Source organism: Myotis daubentonii, chromosome 14, assembly GCF_963259705.1.
Source record: "Myotis daubentonii chromosome 14, mMyoDau2.1, whole genome shotgun sequence".
NCBI lineage: Eukaryota > Metazoa > Chordata > Mammalia > Chiroptera > Vespertilionidae > Myotis > Myotis daubentonii.
In genome coordinates, this window is record NC_081853.1 from 9,598,165 (window position 1) to 9,614,040 (window position 15,876).

At 39.6% G+C, this 15,876-nt stretch overlaps 2 protein-coding genes across 2 annotated transcripts in view; one reads left to right on the forward strand and one right to left on the reverse strand.

The window, feature by feature from the left end:
* SYNPR (synaptoporin) overlaps nt 1-15,876 on the reverse strand; it is a 564,283-nt gene that overhangs the window by 144,175 nt on the left and 404,232 nt on the right. The window lies entirely within an intron of this gene.
* Nucleotides 1-15,876, forward strand: part of LOC132215115 (cadherin-related family member 3-like) — an 80,129-nt gene that overhangs the window by 12,512 nt on the left and 51,741 nt on the right. The window lies entirely within an intron of this gene.

A 15,876-nucleotide genomic window follows, 5' to 3' on the forward strand; every position in this document is an offset into this window, starting at 1 on the left:
GCAGGGCCAGCGAGTCCTTAGGTATTGACAGAAGAGGCCCAGCCATTTCCTCTTGTTCTTGGGGACCCTGGCTACCACACACTGTTGAGAAACATTTCAGCTTTCTGGCGGAATTAATTTGCATTTCACAGCGCTGGGCCTCGTCCTTGGGCTTATGATGCCCCGGGAATGCAGTTGTTTTCAGGGCGGGTGTCTTCCAATTATGATACCACTGGAGGGAGGAAGTGATGACTTGTGGCAAGAGGCTTGGCTTTAACTCCTATCTCCTCTGCTGCAAGTCATTTAACATTTATGTCCTGTTTCAGCTGTAAAGTTGGGGAAAGGCTACCTGCTTTGTCCTCTCTCCTATTGCTTTCTCTCATATTGCGTATACTGAACTTGAAAGTCATTTTTAAACTGTAAAATACCTTACAAATGACAAAATTTATATCACTGTCTTAATTTTTGATGCTGCATGGAATGGTTTTGGCATTATTAAGCGGTAACATTTTTAGCTAATGGACTGGTAGATAAGAATATTATGTTTTTAATTTTTAATGTTGTATCCTTTTCCCAAATTGGCCAAAAATTAGAGAATTGTACATGTTGATCTATACTTTCAACATTTGCAATTTACTGGTAGTGCTACTGGGTTACTATTCAAGGCAACTCGACTTTTACAAAATTTTATTTAAATAAATGGATGGCCACTAATATTTGGGGCATTGCCCACATGCTTTTTAAAAGCACTGCATACACTCAAGTAATTACACACAAAAACCACTGCTGTTGTCAACCCTCCCCACCCCCGTGTCTCCTCCTCCTCCCAGTAGAACAATACCACATCCAGAATGGGACTGTAAAGGTCACAGCTTCCTTTACAACATGCAATTAAGGCTCCTAATCACGCACATTGCTCCAAATCACCACGTTCAAGATTACAGTACTGAACCTAGAGCCGAGCAACTCCAGCCATAAGAGAATCGGGTATCATATTGCTTCCTTGGTGTTCTCCATGGCAGCTCACCACCATGTTGACATTCTAGGGTGGAAAGCACAGCATGGCCCAAAAGGGTTTAGCTATGCCTCTAACATGCAATTACAAGGACTTACTAGCCAATTAATGCAAGTAATTTGTTTCAAATGAAGGACTACCAAATGCCTGTTCATATAGAGTAAGTGCTCTGGCGCTGGCTCTGTACTTTTCTCAGAAGAGAAGTTTCCAGGGCCATGTTTGGAAGGCGAATGCAGTGTTCTTTGTGAATTTTACCAAACGTGGAATGACATGTTAGAGTTGGCATAGGCTATGGAAACTTAGATTTAGACATACTCCTATACACATTCTTCTGACACAGTAGATCAGACCTCATGTGTTATTCAAGCACTCATGACGGGGCAATCATCTTCATTTGTTTGAGTCTTCATATTGATTCGAAGAAAAACTTGTTCTAATCTGGGCAAGAGCTCAGCACTGTTTGGAGCCTGATGTATGACACAAATAGTGCAATTAATAACTGTTAACTGTTTATCATGTGACAGGAATATACTTTATATAATTGAATCCCCATTTAATTCCTGAAGTAGATGCTGTTGTCTACTCTGATATTAATGAATGGATCAATAAGCTAGAGTATTATGTCTTTAATTTATAGATGAGGGATATTTAGGCAAATAGAACTCAAGTAATTTGCCAAAAGAGTAAGTAGTGGAGTTGTAATTCAAATCCATTTTGCTTTAAACCCTGTATGTTTCCCATCATACCAATAATCTCAAATTGCTTATACAAAACATAAGCTCCATGAGAAAAATAAAAGATCCTGTGATCAAATGATTTTGGGAAATAATGTCTCCACATCTCCTCTAAATTAAAAATGCACATGTTATATGCCCTGAGGACTTCTCTAATAGAGAGATGTTTATTTAATCATATTTTAAAAATTATTTTTTCCAGGGTACTTTTAAATAAAATTTAACTCCTGTTAGTGTTTTACATAATGACTAACTAGCATTCCACAGAGTAGAAAGATTATATTAGATCCCATTGGAAGATTGCTATAATGTGACCTATCTCTGGGGTTGTTATAATGATGAAAGATGAAATTTGAGGTGAGGATCTGATCTATAGTAATTTATGTAATAAGACTGGATTTCATCCATATCTAGACCCCACCTAAGTTCCAGGACTAAGACTTTTCATGCTGTACCGCCATTGCTACTGCACATATTTTAAGATCCCTGACCCTCTAGTTAAGTGGGTGTTCTGAGATATGGGAAAAAGTGGCACCTCTCATTATGAATGAACTAAAAATCAATTTTCTTGGACATATCACAGCAAACCAGGACTCCAAAATCTGGAGGGACAATTGAATCCAGAGAGTCACAGGAAGTTTTGCTTCCTTGAAGCAGAAACTGTCAGATCTATAACTTGTAAGAAGACTTACATGGTCATTTTGATGAAATGCCAGAGGCTGAGTATGGACTAGTATGAGAGTGAGAAATTTCTGGGTGCACAATCTCAGGGGGACTTACACTTTTCATAGGTTTGTACCACCAAGAATTACATCAGGTTCTTATAATGAAGATCCAGGAAGAATCACCTTGTGTCTCAGAAAGAGAGAGGAGAAAAGATTCATTGTGAAATAAACCCCAAAACCTTTTCCATAACAAAGGCCTACTCTTCAGGGAAAAGGAGTCTTCTTGAGCCTTATCTCACTTGGGACACACACACACACACACACACACACACACACACACACACAGACACAGCCCTAGACAAATCATATTCAAGATTCAGAACTCCCCCATTTCCCCAAATCTTGAGAGAAGTCATAGGGGAAAAAACCAAACACCTTACTTACAGAGAAATGGGGATAAGAAATTATGCAGACTTGTCAATAGAAGCCATGCAAGCAATAAGATAGTGGAATGAAATTTTGAAAGTGTTGAAAGAAAAAAAAATTCAGCCAAGAAATCTGTATCCATTGAAATTATCCTTCAAAAGCAAAAGAGAAATAAAAACTTTCTCAGACAAGCAAAAATTGAAGAAATTTATTACTAGCATACCTGATCAGAAGAAATGTTAAAGGAAGTTCATCAGCAAGAAAATCATATAGGTCAGAAACTCAAATCTGCATAAAGAAAGGAAGAGCATGAGAGAAAAAATAAATGAAGGTCAAATAAAATTTTTAATTTATCTAAAAGATAACTTTAATAGTAACAGTATGTTAGAAGATTATAGCATATTGATAAATGAAATGAATGATAGCAATATCATAAGTGACAGGAGAGAGGAATTAGAAATACTCTGTTATAAGATACCTATATTATGTATAAAACTACACTTAGATTAATTAAAATGTATATTGGGAAAATGTGTACTGGAAACTCTGAGGCAATAACTAAAATATTTAAAAATTAAGTGAAATTGATATGCTAAAATGGAATCATATAAAATAATCAGTTAAAACAAAGAAGGAGAAAAACTCAAAGAACAAATGTAATCAATAGAAAACAGTTACAAACACGGTAGGTATTAATTCAGCTAATCCAAATGGAAATGGTTTAAAGGCACCAATTCAAAGACAAAGACTGTCAGACTGAATTAGAAAAAGGCCCAGCTATATCTCATCTGCAAGAAACCTACTTTAAATATAAAAACCCGATATATGCATTGAGGAGAAACCAAGATGGCGGCATAGGTTAACGCCGGAGATCGCTGCCTCGAACAACCACTTCAGAGATATAACTAAAGGACAGAACAGACATCATCCAGAACCACAGGAAGGCTGGCTGAGTGGAAATTCTACAACTAGGAGGAAAGAGAATATCATACCCAGACTCAGAGGAGGCGCAGTGCTGAAGTGAAATACTCAGGTGTGGAGTGCGCGCGCGGAGCGGGCTGGCGGCGGAGGGCGCGGTTGTTGTTTTCAATCAGGAGGGAGTTTCAGACTCTGAGCTCCAGATCCCAGCGAGTCTCTGGGGACCAAGACTCAAACGGGAGAAGCGGGACTGTCTGGCTTCGGTCGGAACTCGAAGGCAGCTTTCTCTCTGAGGTTTGCAGCGGTTGCTGGGACTCTTGAGAGGCAGAGACCCTGGGGAAGGAACTGAGAGCAGCCATAACTGCTCGCTCCGCCCACCCTGTAGATTCCCGGGGACCCGCCCCGCCCAAGCCCTGCACAGAACCATTTGCGGGATAGCCTCAGGCAAACGCTAGATTAGCACCGCCCTAGAGATCCAGCACAGAAGCCCTCCCACTGCAGACCCAGCAGACTCTCATAGCCAGTTAGCCTGGAGGTCAAATCACCCCCGGTATTGCCGACATCAATCAAGGCTTAAAGGCAACAAGACTGCACACAAAGACCACTAGGGGGTGTACCAAGAAAGCATAAAAAATGCGGAGACAAAGAAACAGGACAAAACTGTCAATGGAGGATATTGAGTTCAGAACCACACTTTTAAGGTCTCTTAAGAACTGTCTAGAAGCTGCCGATAAACTTAGTAAGGCCCTCGAAAAGACTGGTGAGACCGCCGATAAATGTAGTGAGATCCTCAAGAAATCTAATGAGACCCTCGATGTTGTGATAAACAACCAACTAGAAATTAAGCATACACTGACTGAAATAAAGAATATTATACAGACACCCAACAGCAGACCAGAGGAGCGCAAGAATCAAGTCAAAGATTCAAAATGCGAAGAAGCAAAAAACACCCAACTGGAAAAGCAAAATGAAAAAAGAATCCGAAAATACGAAGATAGTGTAAGGAGCCTCTGGGACAGCTTCAAGCGCACCAACATCAGAATTATAGGGGTGCCAGAAGATGAGAGAGAGCAAGATATTGAAAACCTATGTAAAGAAATAATGACAGAAAACTTCCCCCACCTGGTGAAAGAAATAGACCTACAAGTCCAGGAAGCACAGAGAACCCCAAACAAAAGGAATCCAAAGAGGACCACACCAAGACACATCATAATTAAAATGCCAAGAGCAAAAGACAAAGAGAGAATCTTAAAAGCAGGAAGAGAAAGAAACTCAGTTACCTACAAGGGAATACCCATACGACTGTCAGCTGATTTCTCAACAGAAACTTTTCAGGCCAGAAGGGAATGGCAAGAAATATTCAAAGTGATGAATACCAAGAACCTACAACCAAGATTACTTTATCCAGCAAAGCTATCATTCAGAATTGAAGGTCAGATAAAGAGCTTCACAGATAAGGAAAAGCTAAAGGAGTTCATCACCACCAAACCAGTATTATATGAAATGCTGAAAGGTATCCTTTAAGAAGAGGAAGAAGAAGAAAAAGGTAAAGATACAAATTATGAACAACAAATATGCATCTATCAACAAGTGAATCTAAGAATCAAGTGAACAAATAATCTGGTGATCATAATAGAATCAGGGACATAGAAAGGGAATGGACTGACTATTCTTGGGGGGGGAAAGGGGTGTGGGAGATGCGGAAAGAGACTGGATAAAAATCGTACACCTATGGATGAGGACAGTGGGTGGGGAGTGAGGGCGGAGGGTGGGGCGGGAGCTGGGAGGAGGGGAGTTATGGGGGGGGGGGGAAAGAGGAACAAATGTAATAATCTGAACAATAAAGATTTAATTTAAAAAAGATAAAAAAATATATATATAAAAACCCAAAAAGTTTCAAAGTAAATGGGTGGATAAAGATATACCTTGATAACACCAATCCAAGAAAAGCTGGAGTAGCTATATTAATTTCAAAAAACAAAGTGGAGAGTGGTCAGCTAGAGACTTCCCCAAACAGGCAAGTCAGCAATGGGCTGGTTGAAAAATAGCTGCAGGGAGAACACCCACCTCCTCTCTCCCTGCGGTAATGAGGTCCCCCAGTGACTGGAGGCTGACCCAACTCCTCCTCACAGCAGTCCTGATGCTCCCCTGGGTCTCAGCTCTGCCCCTACTCTCCTTGTCAGACCCCATCCATATCAAAACCTCACCCACTGCCCTCAGTGTGCTCTTTTCAGCCTTCTGGCTCAGTGGTGGTGGGAGTACTGGTAGTGAAGGGGTAGCATGTGTCTTTCCCTATTGTTTATTACATTGGAAGTTAGTTTTGGAATTCTAAACACATTATCTCAATTCCATTCTGCTTTAAGAACCCTACTTCCTGAGGCCATGTAGATGCTGCTGTCATGAACGAGTGGGGCAGAGAGTCATCTTACTCAACATGTATTTTGTCTTTCCCTCTCTTAACGGTGAAGTAAACATATAAGTTCTCTTTCAAATAGCACGTTATGCCTTATTGGGTCTACCAAGCCAGTTAATTAGGACCTTGTGAAAATAAACCCAGGCTCTGAGGGCAAGCAGCATGAGGAAACAGTGGAGAGGGGTGAGAGTGAAGTGGAGGTGAGGAAGAAGGAAATTGGGATGGAATCGGCATATTTTCATGAAATAAGGTTTAATATCTCCATTTCAAGGTAAACTATCTCATTCAAGGTATCCCAAAGTTAATGGCAAGTCTTAGCATATGGATCTTAGATATATATTGTCATTTCATTAGTAAACTTTTTTCTCTTTGGGGAATTATATCATGGGCTAAAGAAATAATCACCTAAACCAGCATTCTAATAACTTAGCAAGATTTTTAAAAAGTCTAATAAAGAATAATTTATGAAAGATTTATGGTAGCCCTTGTGAAAGATAAAAAAGATATACCATTTAATGACAAATAGAAAACTATTTCTATGGCTTCATTATTTTTCCCTCTTTGATAAAATAAGTGCAATGAATGAATGTAGGCCACAGACTATATATGGAAATAAACAATATTTTCCATTCAGTCCAGTATATTGACTGAAGGCTGACAATGATCACATTTTATGGTAAAGTGATATTTGGAATTTCTAAGAGTCATAATTAGTGGTAGAATCATCAAATGACTCAACAATTATACTGCATTAGAGCTTATAATTATGAATCTGAGGATTTTAATTATATACTCCTATTTTATAATTCAGCTGTAAAACAAACATTAAAGGGAAAAAACAATGAGGCTATTGAGTTAGAAACCAGAGTATGTGAATTTTGCTTTATAATCTAGGGTGCCAATTCTGGTTTTAATGGATTGTTTTTAAGTATAATCATTTTGGAGAAAAGGCCCACGTTGTCCTTTGAATAGCATCTACATTTTCAGTTTTCATAAGTTTCCTGTGATGGGGAAACACATCAAATAGGTAAAAATGTATTCAATGGTTGAAAGCATTAAGTCATGTCATTCCTGTACATGTTTTGCAGACAGAATTAACACGTATGAATCTGGTTCTTCCTTTTGTAAGCCTTAATCACTCCAAAAGTATATTAGAATTCTTGTGGTTGCAGTTGAGAGAAAACTTGACCCAAGTTTTTGGGTCAAGTGAGGTTTTTGGCTGCAATAGCTGAGAAGTCTGTGCTTCCAGCAGAGCTGAATTCTGGGTTCACGTGATGCAGCAGGGCATGATAAAAGCAGTTCCCTATAGGACTCATGAGCTTCAGTCTTTCCTGCCTTCCATTTGGTAACACGTGGGGGCAGGAACCTGAGTCCCTACAGCATACCAGTTCGAGGGCCATCTGAAGCTCCCTCCTTGAGTTCAGGGAGTCTTCATGGCTCTGATCGCTTCACGTGCTAGCCCTTAACCAATGGCTGTGACAAGGTAGAAATAACGCACTGATTTGGCTTAGGCCTAGGTCACATGCCGACCAGGAATTTTGGGTGGGAGGGGGTTGGGCTGCAAACTCATAGGGATTGAGAATGAGGGAGATTGATTCAGCAAGGAGCTGCTATGAGAGGAGCCTGAATAGATGCTTTACAGTCTAAAACCAAATGCTGCTCACTATAACAAAACTGTATTGAATCAGCCTATCAAAACTTGCCAATCTTCCTTAACTTTATTCAGTGTAGACAGAGCCTATTTATAATCTGAAAACTCCCTTTTAATTTTGTCCATGTTGGTCAATATTAAAACTATATTCCATTGAAAACATTTATAGAAATAGTAATGGTTCACAACAATTGACTTTTAGTGTGGGTTATTGTTTGGCAAATAAATATATTCTTTTTACTATTAGGAAAAATTTTATTAAAACAGTTTGTTTATTTATTTATTTATTATTTTTAAAATCCTCACCCAAGGATATTTTTCCATTGATTTTTAGAGAGAGTAGAAGAGAGAGGGAAAGACAGAGAGGAATACTAATGTGAAAAACACATTGATTGGTTGCCTCCTGCAGGAGCCCTGACCAGGGCCTGGGCTAGGGAGGAGCCTGCAACCGAGCTATGTGCTCTTGACCAGAATAGAACCTGGGACTACACTGAGCCAGACAGGCTACGGCTGGCACAGAAATAATTTTTTAAAAATTGTTGGCAGTATTACAGATGTCCCTCATTTCCCTCTTTATTCCCCCCTTCACTCAGCTCCTCCCCCACCAGTCCTTCACCACATTATTGTCTGTGTCCACGCATGCATGCATATATGTTCTTTGGTTAATCTGCCTTTTTATAACACTAATCATACTTTGTCATCATTAAAAAATAATGCCTCTCTCATAAAACTGTAAGCTCCATTAAAGAGGAATTGGGTCTGTCTTGTTCACAACAGTAAGCTGGTGTCTATAAAGTGCTTAATAAATAAGTCTTAAAACCAATGGGAAAGACCATAAATAAAACATATTCCAAGAAAATAGCTTAAAATGTTTTGGCATTTATAAAATTTTCAAATACTTAAAAACCAGATTAACTGCAGAGGAGTTAGAGCTGTTCTAAGGCCTCAGTTCATCCCTTGTATGAATAGTTCTTCAGTGATTACTCTGTTCTCGGTGCTGAGAAGAAACACTGCATATGGCATGTAAATTCCTGGAGCTTACCGTCTAGTGAATAAATTGACAACAAACAAAGCTCCAAATAAATGATATAATGTCAGATAGTAGGGGGTGTGGAAAAGGTAATTATAAAGTAGGGCAAAGGGGAAGAGAATGATGAGGCGAAGGGGCAGTGGTGCCTCTTTTGGATAGGAAGGTTAGAAAGGGCTTCTCTGTGAAGGCAACGTTTGTTGAGAGACCTGAATGAAGTAAGGGAGGGAACTAAGCATATGTCCTGGGGTAAGATATTTCAGAAAAAGACAGCAGTAAGTACAAAGGCCTGAGGCAGAAACAGGCTTAGCATATTTAATGAACTACAAAGAATCCTATGTAACTGAAAGGCAGAGTGAGAAAGAGACGTAGGAAGATGATGATAAAAATATTGCCTGCAACCAAAGTCCTTCTAAATCTAAAGAGTATTAGAGGCTGCATTTTATTTCAATTAATGTGGAATTTTCTTGGAAGTTTTTGGGTAAAGGAACAAATGATATTATTTATAGTTTAAAAGATCATGATGGCTTTTGTGTGAAAAAAATTGACTATAGAGAGGCAAGATTGGAAACAGGCCATTGAGGGATGACTGCAATAGTTCAGGTGAAAGATGAAGGAGGCTTGATCTAGGATGATGGCAGTTGGGATGGTGAGAAATCATTACAATTTATCTCTTCAACATTTTATTGTGAAAAATTTCAAACATATAGAAAATTTGAAAGAGCTGAAAATTGAATGAGCACCCATATATCCATCACTAAGTTCTATAGTTAATATTTTACCATGTCTTTTTTTATCACTCAGCTACCCATTCTTCTATTCATCCATCAATCACTCCTATTTTATTTATATACTAGAGGCCTGGTGCATGACATTCATGCACTGGGGGCAGAGGGGGTCCGTCAGCCTGGCCTGTGCCCTCTTGCAGTCCAGGACACCTCGGGGGTCCTTAGCGCTGGCGCTGCGCTTGCCAGCCATGAGCCCAGCTTCTGGCTGAGCAGTGCTCCCCCTGTGGGAGCTCACTGACCACCAGGGGGCAGCTCCTGCGTTGAGTGTTTGCCCCCCTGGTGGTCAGTGGGTGTCATAGCAATGGGTCAGTCCACTGTTTGGTCAATTTGCATATTAGCCTTGTTTTATATAGGATTTCAAAGCAGGTTACAAACACAGTACCCTTCACTGATAAACAAGGCAATTTGCATATATCTTAAAGGTAATGTTGGCAGACTTGTAGACAAACTGGACATAGGGTGTAAAGGAAAGAGGGAAATCCAAGCTTCTAGGTTTCTTGGCTGGAGCTACTCTTGAAGAGGATGGGTTGAGGAGGAAAATCAAGTGATTCGCTTCAGACATGTTGAGGTTGGGAAGCAGGTAGACACAGGAAGAGCAGGCAGCTTGATTATAACTTTAGAGCTCAGCAAAGACATGGGGGCTAGAGCAGCAGTTTGGGAGTTACCATGTAATACTTAGTATTTAGTGTTCAGAATGAAACGAGATGACCTAGGGAGTAAGTGTGGATGTAAGAGAGAAGAGAAAAAGTGCAAGGACTGAGCCTGGAGGTGCCCCAATATTTGGAAGTTAGAAAGAGGAAGAGGATTGAGAAAATAAAACTGAGTAGGAACAGTAAGGAAAAAGGAAAATGAGGAAAGTAGAGTGTCTCCCAAAAGCCCAAGAAGATGTATTTCAAGAGGGGATTGGCCGAGTGCTGCTGAGGTGATGGGAGGTGAGATGGCTGATCACGGAAGCTAGCAATATGTTAATTGCTAGAACTCAGGTATGAGTCTGTCACAGAGCGCGATTCAGTGAATGAGTAAATGGAGATCTTGAGGGACCTTGGTAAGTGGAGTAGCTCAGTGGAGCAGTGAGAATCAAGTCTGACGGAAGAAGCTCCAAGAGAATCAGAGGTAAGGAAAACAGGAACAGCGAGCATCGGTGACTTCAAAGTGCTTTCTTAAAAAGCACAGCAGAGAGATTGGAGTATCTTGAGGAAGATGTAAAATCAAGGGAAATTTTTATTTCTGAATGATGAGAAATACTATAGCATGTTGTATGTTGGTAGTAATAATCCAGTAGAGAGGAAGAAATTAATAATGCGAGAGATACTGGCAACAATTGCTGAAGTGATGGTCTTGAGTAGGCAATGGGGGATGGTATGGGGGGGGGGGGCGCAGAGAACCTGATGTTAGAAGCTCAATTTTTCATCTATAGGAATAGGGAGGAATACAGGGCATAAGAGGACATAGGCAAAAAGATTAGTAGAAATAGTAGTTGCTTTTTTATTCTCTTGTCCATCTAACAGTTATTTACTGAGCACTTACAGTAATCACCCCTTATCAGTTGGATGCCAAAACCACAGATAGTACTGAACTCTATATATACCTTGTTCTTTCCTATACATACGTTACTATGATTATGTTTACATAAGAGATTAGCAACAATAACTAATAGTAAAATACAATAACTATAATAACGGACTCTAATAAAAGTTATATAAATATCATCTCTTTTGAAATATTATATTGTACTGTACTTACCTTTTCACTTAAAGGAATCACTTTAAGGCTCTCTTTGACATATCCGAATTGCCAGCATCACAACTCTAGAATTTGGGGTGAAGTAAAATAAGGGTGACTTGAACACAAACACCCCAAGCATCTGATAGCCAGGGGGGCTGCTGTGACGAATGGGCAGGAAGGATCTACAGCTGGAGACGCTGGACAAAGGGATGATTCATAAGAGACGGTTGAAATTTCCTCATGTGGCTCAGAATGGTGCACAATTTAAAATTTATGCATTTTTTATTTCCAGAATTTTCCACTTACTATTTTTGGATGATGGAAACTGAAGCCACAAGAAGCTAAACCGTGCATGAGGGGCCTGTCCTGGTGCCAGGCAGTGTTTTAGGAAGTGAGGCTTCAGGGGTGAAGGAAACGGGCAGAATCCCTGCCCTCATGGAGCTGATACGTTAGGGGTAGGAGACAGACCATATATTCCCGTGTATCACATGCTCCAAGTATCATGGAGCCAAATGAAGCAGGGAAGGACATAAGAAGTTCTATGAGGAAGCAGTTTTTCATTTCTAAAATGGTAATCAATGGTTTTTTGGTATTGCTTCTACTTTGCTCTGTGAAATAGAAAACAAGCCTAGCAGCAGAGGGTGGGGAGAGGGAAGAGACCTGGGGAATGCTGGAGATTTGGTGGGGGGGGGGGAGGAGAAAGTGGGGATCTGCTCCCCTCAAGAGAGGGAGACTGAATTGCCCCGGTAAATGTGAAAGACCAAGAGAACATTCAGAGGAGGGATGGAGACTACAGGGAGTTTGAGGAGAGACGAGTTCTTGAGGCACATTGGGAGGGTTTGGGGTATCAGGTGGGATGAGTAATTGTCGGGTGATGAGGACTGAACTTCTTGGCATGACTGAGTATGTGAACTATGACGGAACATGTCCTACGGCCCCTTACAGGGGGCAGATGGGGATAACCCCCACTTATTATAACCAACTACTGCTTGAGACGGATCTCTTAGGAAATTATAGCATTGATGCAATCGATATTGTTGAGGAGAGTATGAGGGTGGCCATCTTATTCGGAGCAGGAAGAGCTCTGTGTGACTCCCTTTAACCTGCTGGGGGGAGTGTCCAAAATTTGGGAGAGGTAACCATCCCAGAAGCCATTATGCAGGAATTCATAATTTGAGTCCATTTACAGAAGGAAAATGAAGATTCAGCAATTATTATCCTGTTCAAAGTCAACAGCTGTATTGAACATCCAAAGCAAAAATGTCCTGTTCATATTTGAAAAGTTAATCAGAAATTAACATCACTTCACTTTGACAGTGTCTACCTCCAATAATCTTTGCCAAAAGTTTCTAAAAGGAAAACTTTTTGTACTTAGTAGGAAAACTAACTTTTTTTTTGCGGGGGGCTGCTTGCTGTCAGTTAACACAGCAAGGGAATGATTTACTTCTACCTAATTGGTTTTGCATAGCGTTGACAGATCGATATAAAATTGAATTATCTGCATCTGTGTCTTTCCTTCCCATAAACAGGCAGCGTCTTATCCTGGATCCAGGGAAGACTCGGGAAAAGTTTGCAGGATAACAATGATTCATTTCATTTTTTAAATTTAAATTTCATTGGGGTAAGAACAGTTACCATGTGATCTGTCCTCTTAACATATTGTTAGGTGTACATTTCACTATGCTTGTACAGCAGATCTCCAGGACTTACTCATCCCCTGTTAGTGAAGCTTTAAACCCATTGAGTAGCAACTCTCCACCTCCTCTCCTGCCTGCCCCCGCAACCACCGTTTCGCTCTCTGCATCTATGAGTTTGACTCTTTTAGATTCCCGTGTAAGTGGACTCATGCAGGATTTGTCCTTTTGTGACTGCTTATTTCACCTAGTCTATGCCCTTAAGGTTCATCCATTTTTTTGCATATTGCAGGGGTTCCTTCATTCTAAAGAGCGATTCTCAACCTGTGGGTCGCGACCCCTTTGGTGGTCAAACGACCCTTTCACAGGGGTCGCCTAAGACCATCCTGCATATCAGATATTTACATTATGATTCATAACAGTAGCAACATTACAGTTATGAAGTAGCAACGAAAATAATTTTATGGTTGGGTCACAACATGAGAAACTGTATTTAAAGGGCCAGAAGGTTGAGAACCATTGTTCTAAAGGCTTAATCGGATCCAGCCTGTTTGAAATGAATAAAACTAAAAAAAAAAAAAGACCGTACCCTTTTATGTAATGATGTTTACTTTGAATTTATATTAGTTCACACAAACACTCCATCCATGCTTTTGTTCCGGCCCTCCGGTCCAGTTTAAGAACCCATTGTGGCCCTTGAGTCAAAACGTTTGCCCACCCCTGGTATACAGTATACCAATTTTATTTATCTGTTGAAGAACATCTAGGTTGTTTCTACATTTGGCTAATGTGAATAATGCTGTGATTTGGAAGGGGTAATATATTTTCAAGATCATGATTTCAATTCCACAGATTCAATGAAATCTCTATCAAATCCAATGGCATTTAAAAAATATTTTTATTTTTTTCAAAGAGGAAGGGAGAGATAGAAATATCAATGATGAGAGAGAATCATTGATTGGGTGCCTCCTGCACGCCCCCTACTCGGGGTTGAGCCTACAACCCTGGCATGTGCCCTGATCGGGAATGGAACCATGACCTCCTGGTTCATAGATCAATGCTCAACCACTGAGCAACCCTAGCCAGGCCCCAATGGCATTTTAAAAAACAGAAATAGAAAAAATAATTCTAAAATTCATATGAAACCACAATAGGCCACGGATAGCCAAAAACAATCTTGAGAGAGAAAAAACAAAGCTGGAAGCATCACACTTCCTGATTTCAAAATTCATTACAAAGAAACTAAAAACAATATGGTACTGGAATAAAAACAGAAACATAGACCAACAGAACAGACTAAAAAGCGCATAAATACATCGATAAATATATAGTCAACTGATCTTTGACAAGGGTATCAAGAATACATGATGGGGAAGAACAGCCTGTTGAATAAATGGGGCTGGAAAATTGGATATTCACATGCAAAAGAATGAAACTGGACCCTTATAAAAACCAACTCAGAATGGGTTAAATACCTAAATGTAAGATCTGAAACTGTAAAACTCCTCAGAGAAAACATAGGGGAGAAGCTTCATGACATTGGTCTTTAATTTCATGGATATGATACCAAAAGTATAGGCTACAAAAGAAAAAAATAGACAAGTGGAACTACATCAAACTAAAAATCTTCTGTGTAGCAAAAGAAACAATCAATATAGTAAAAAGGCAACCTACAGAATGGTAGAAAATTTTAGTAAACCATCAGCTATTGATAAGAGGTTACTCTAGATAAGGAACTCCTACAACTCAATAGCAAAAAACCTAATAACCCGACTAAAAAAGGACTTGAGTAGACATTTCTCCAAAGAAGACATGCCAATGGCCAAAAGGTATATGGAAACATACTCAACGTCACTATTATTAGGGTAATGCAAATCAAAACTGCAATAGATATCGCCTCAAACTTGTCAGGATAGCTATTATAAAAACACACATACGCAAACAAAAAAACACAACACAACAAAAAGACAGCACGGATGTTGAGAAATTTGAAACCTTGTGCATTGTTGATAGGAATGTATAATGGTGCAGCTGCTATGGAAAACAGTATGGAGGTTCTTTAAAAATTAAAAACAGAACTACAATCACTTTTGGATATTTATCCAAAAGATTTATTTCTGAGTCGCCCCCCATGGCTTGGTTTTCAACCCTAACATCACTTTAAAATTGCATCTCTTGTCCGAAGGACTTGTACGCATACATATAAGCATAACCAATGGACATAAGACACTGGGGGTAGGGGAGGCCAGGGGATTGTCAAGGGCGGAGGGAAAAAAAAGGACACATATGTAATACCCTTTGTAATACTTTAAGCAATAAAAAAAATAAAAAAATAAAAAAATGCATCTCTTGTGACACCACGATAAAGAGGAGAAAAGTTTAAGTCACATACTGTCACATTCTGGGCAGTTCTGGTATGTGGAGAAATATAATTCAGTTTAGGCATGCACTAACCAAATGAATTTGAGAACTGAGGCAATTATCTGGGTTATTCAAGCTAAAGAGCATTTTTTGTTTGAAACACGATATAATTGGGGGAAAAAATGACTTTAAGAAAAGCTTTAATTACCTAGAAAATAATCTGTAATTCTTCACACAAAAGACAGATGTTTAGAGAAAACCCAGTCACATTTTAAATAAACATTCTTGGGGAGTATTTACTTCATGTTTGCACAACTTGCACCTTCCTCCACCAGATGGCATGCAAGTTTGTAACATGCTGTAGCCCATAGTCATGCTATTGCAAAAGCACCTTGTCACAAGCAATAGCACTGAACAATCACAGGATAACTAATTACTTTTTAGCCTTAAAAATTTGGGGGAGGAGGAGAAAGCATGGATATGCTGCCCTCAAGAGAGGCAAATTGCAAATGTATATACATCCCAACAATGTTTTTCATA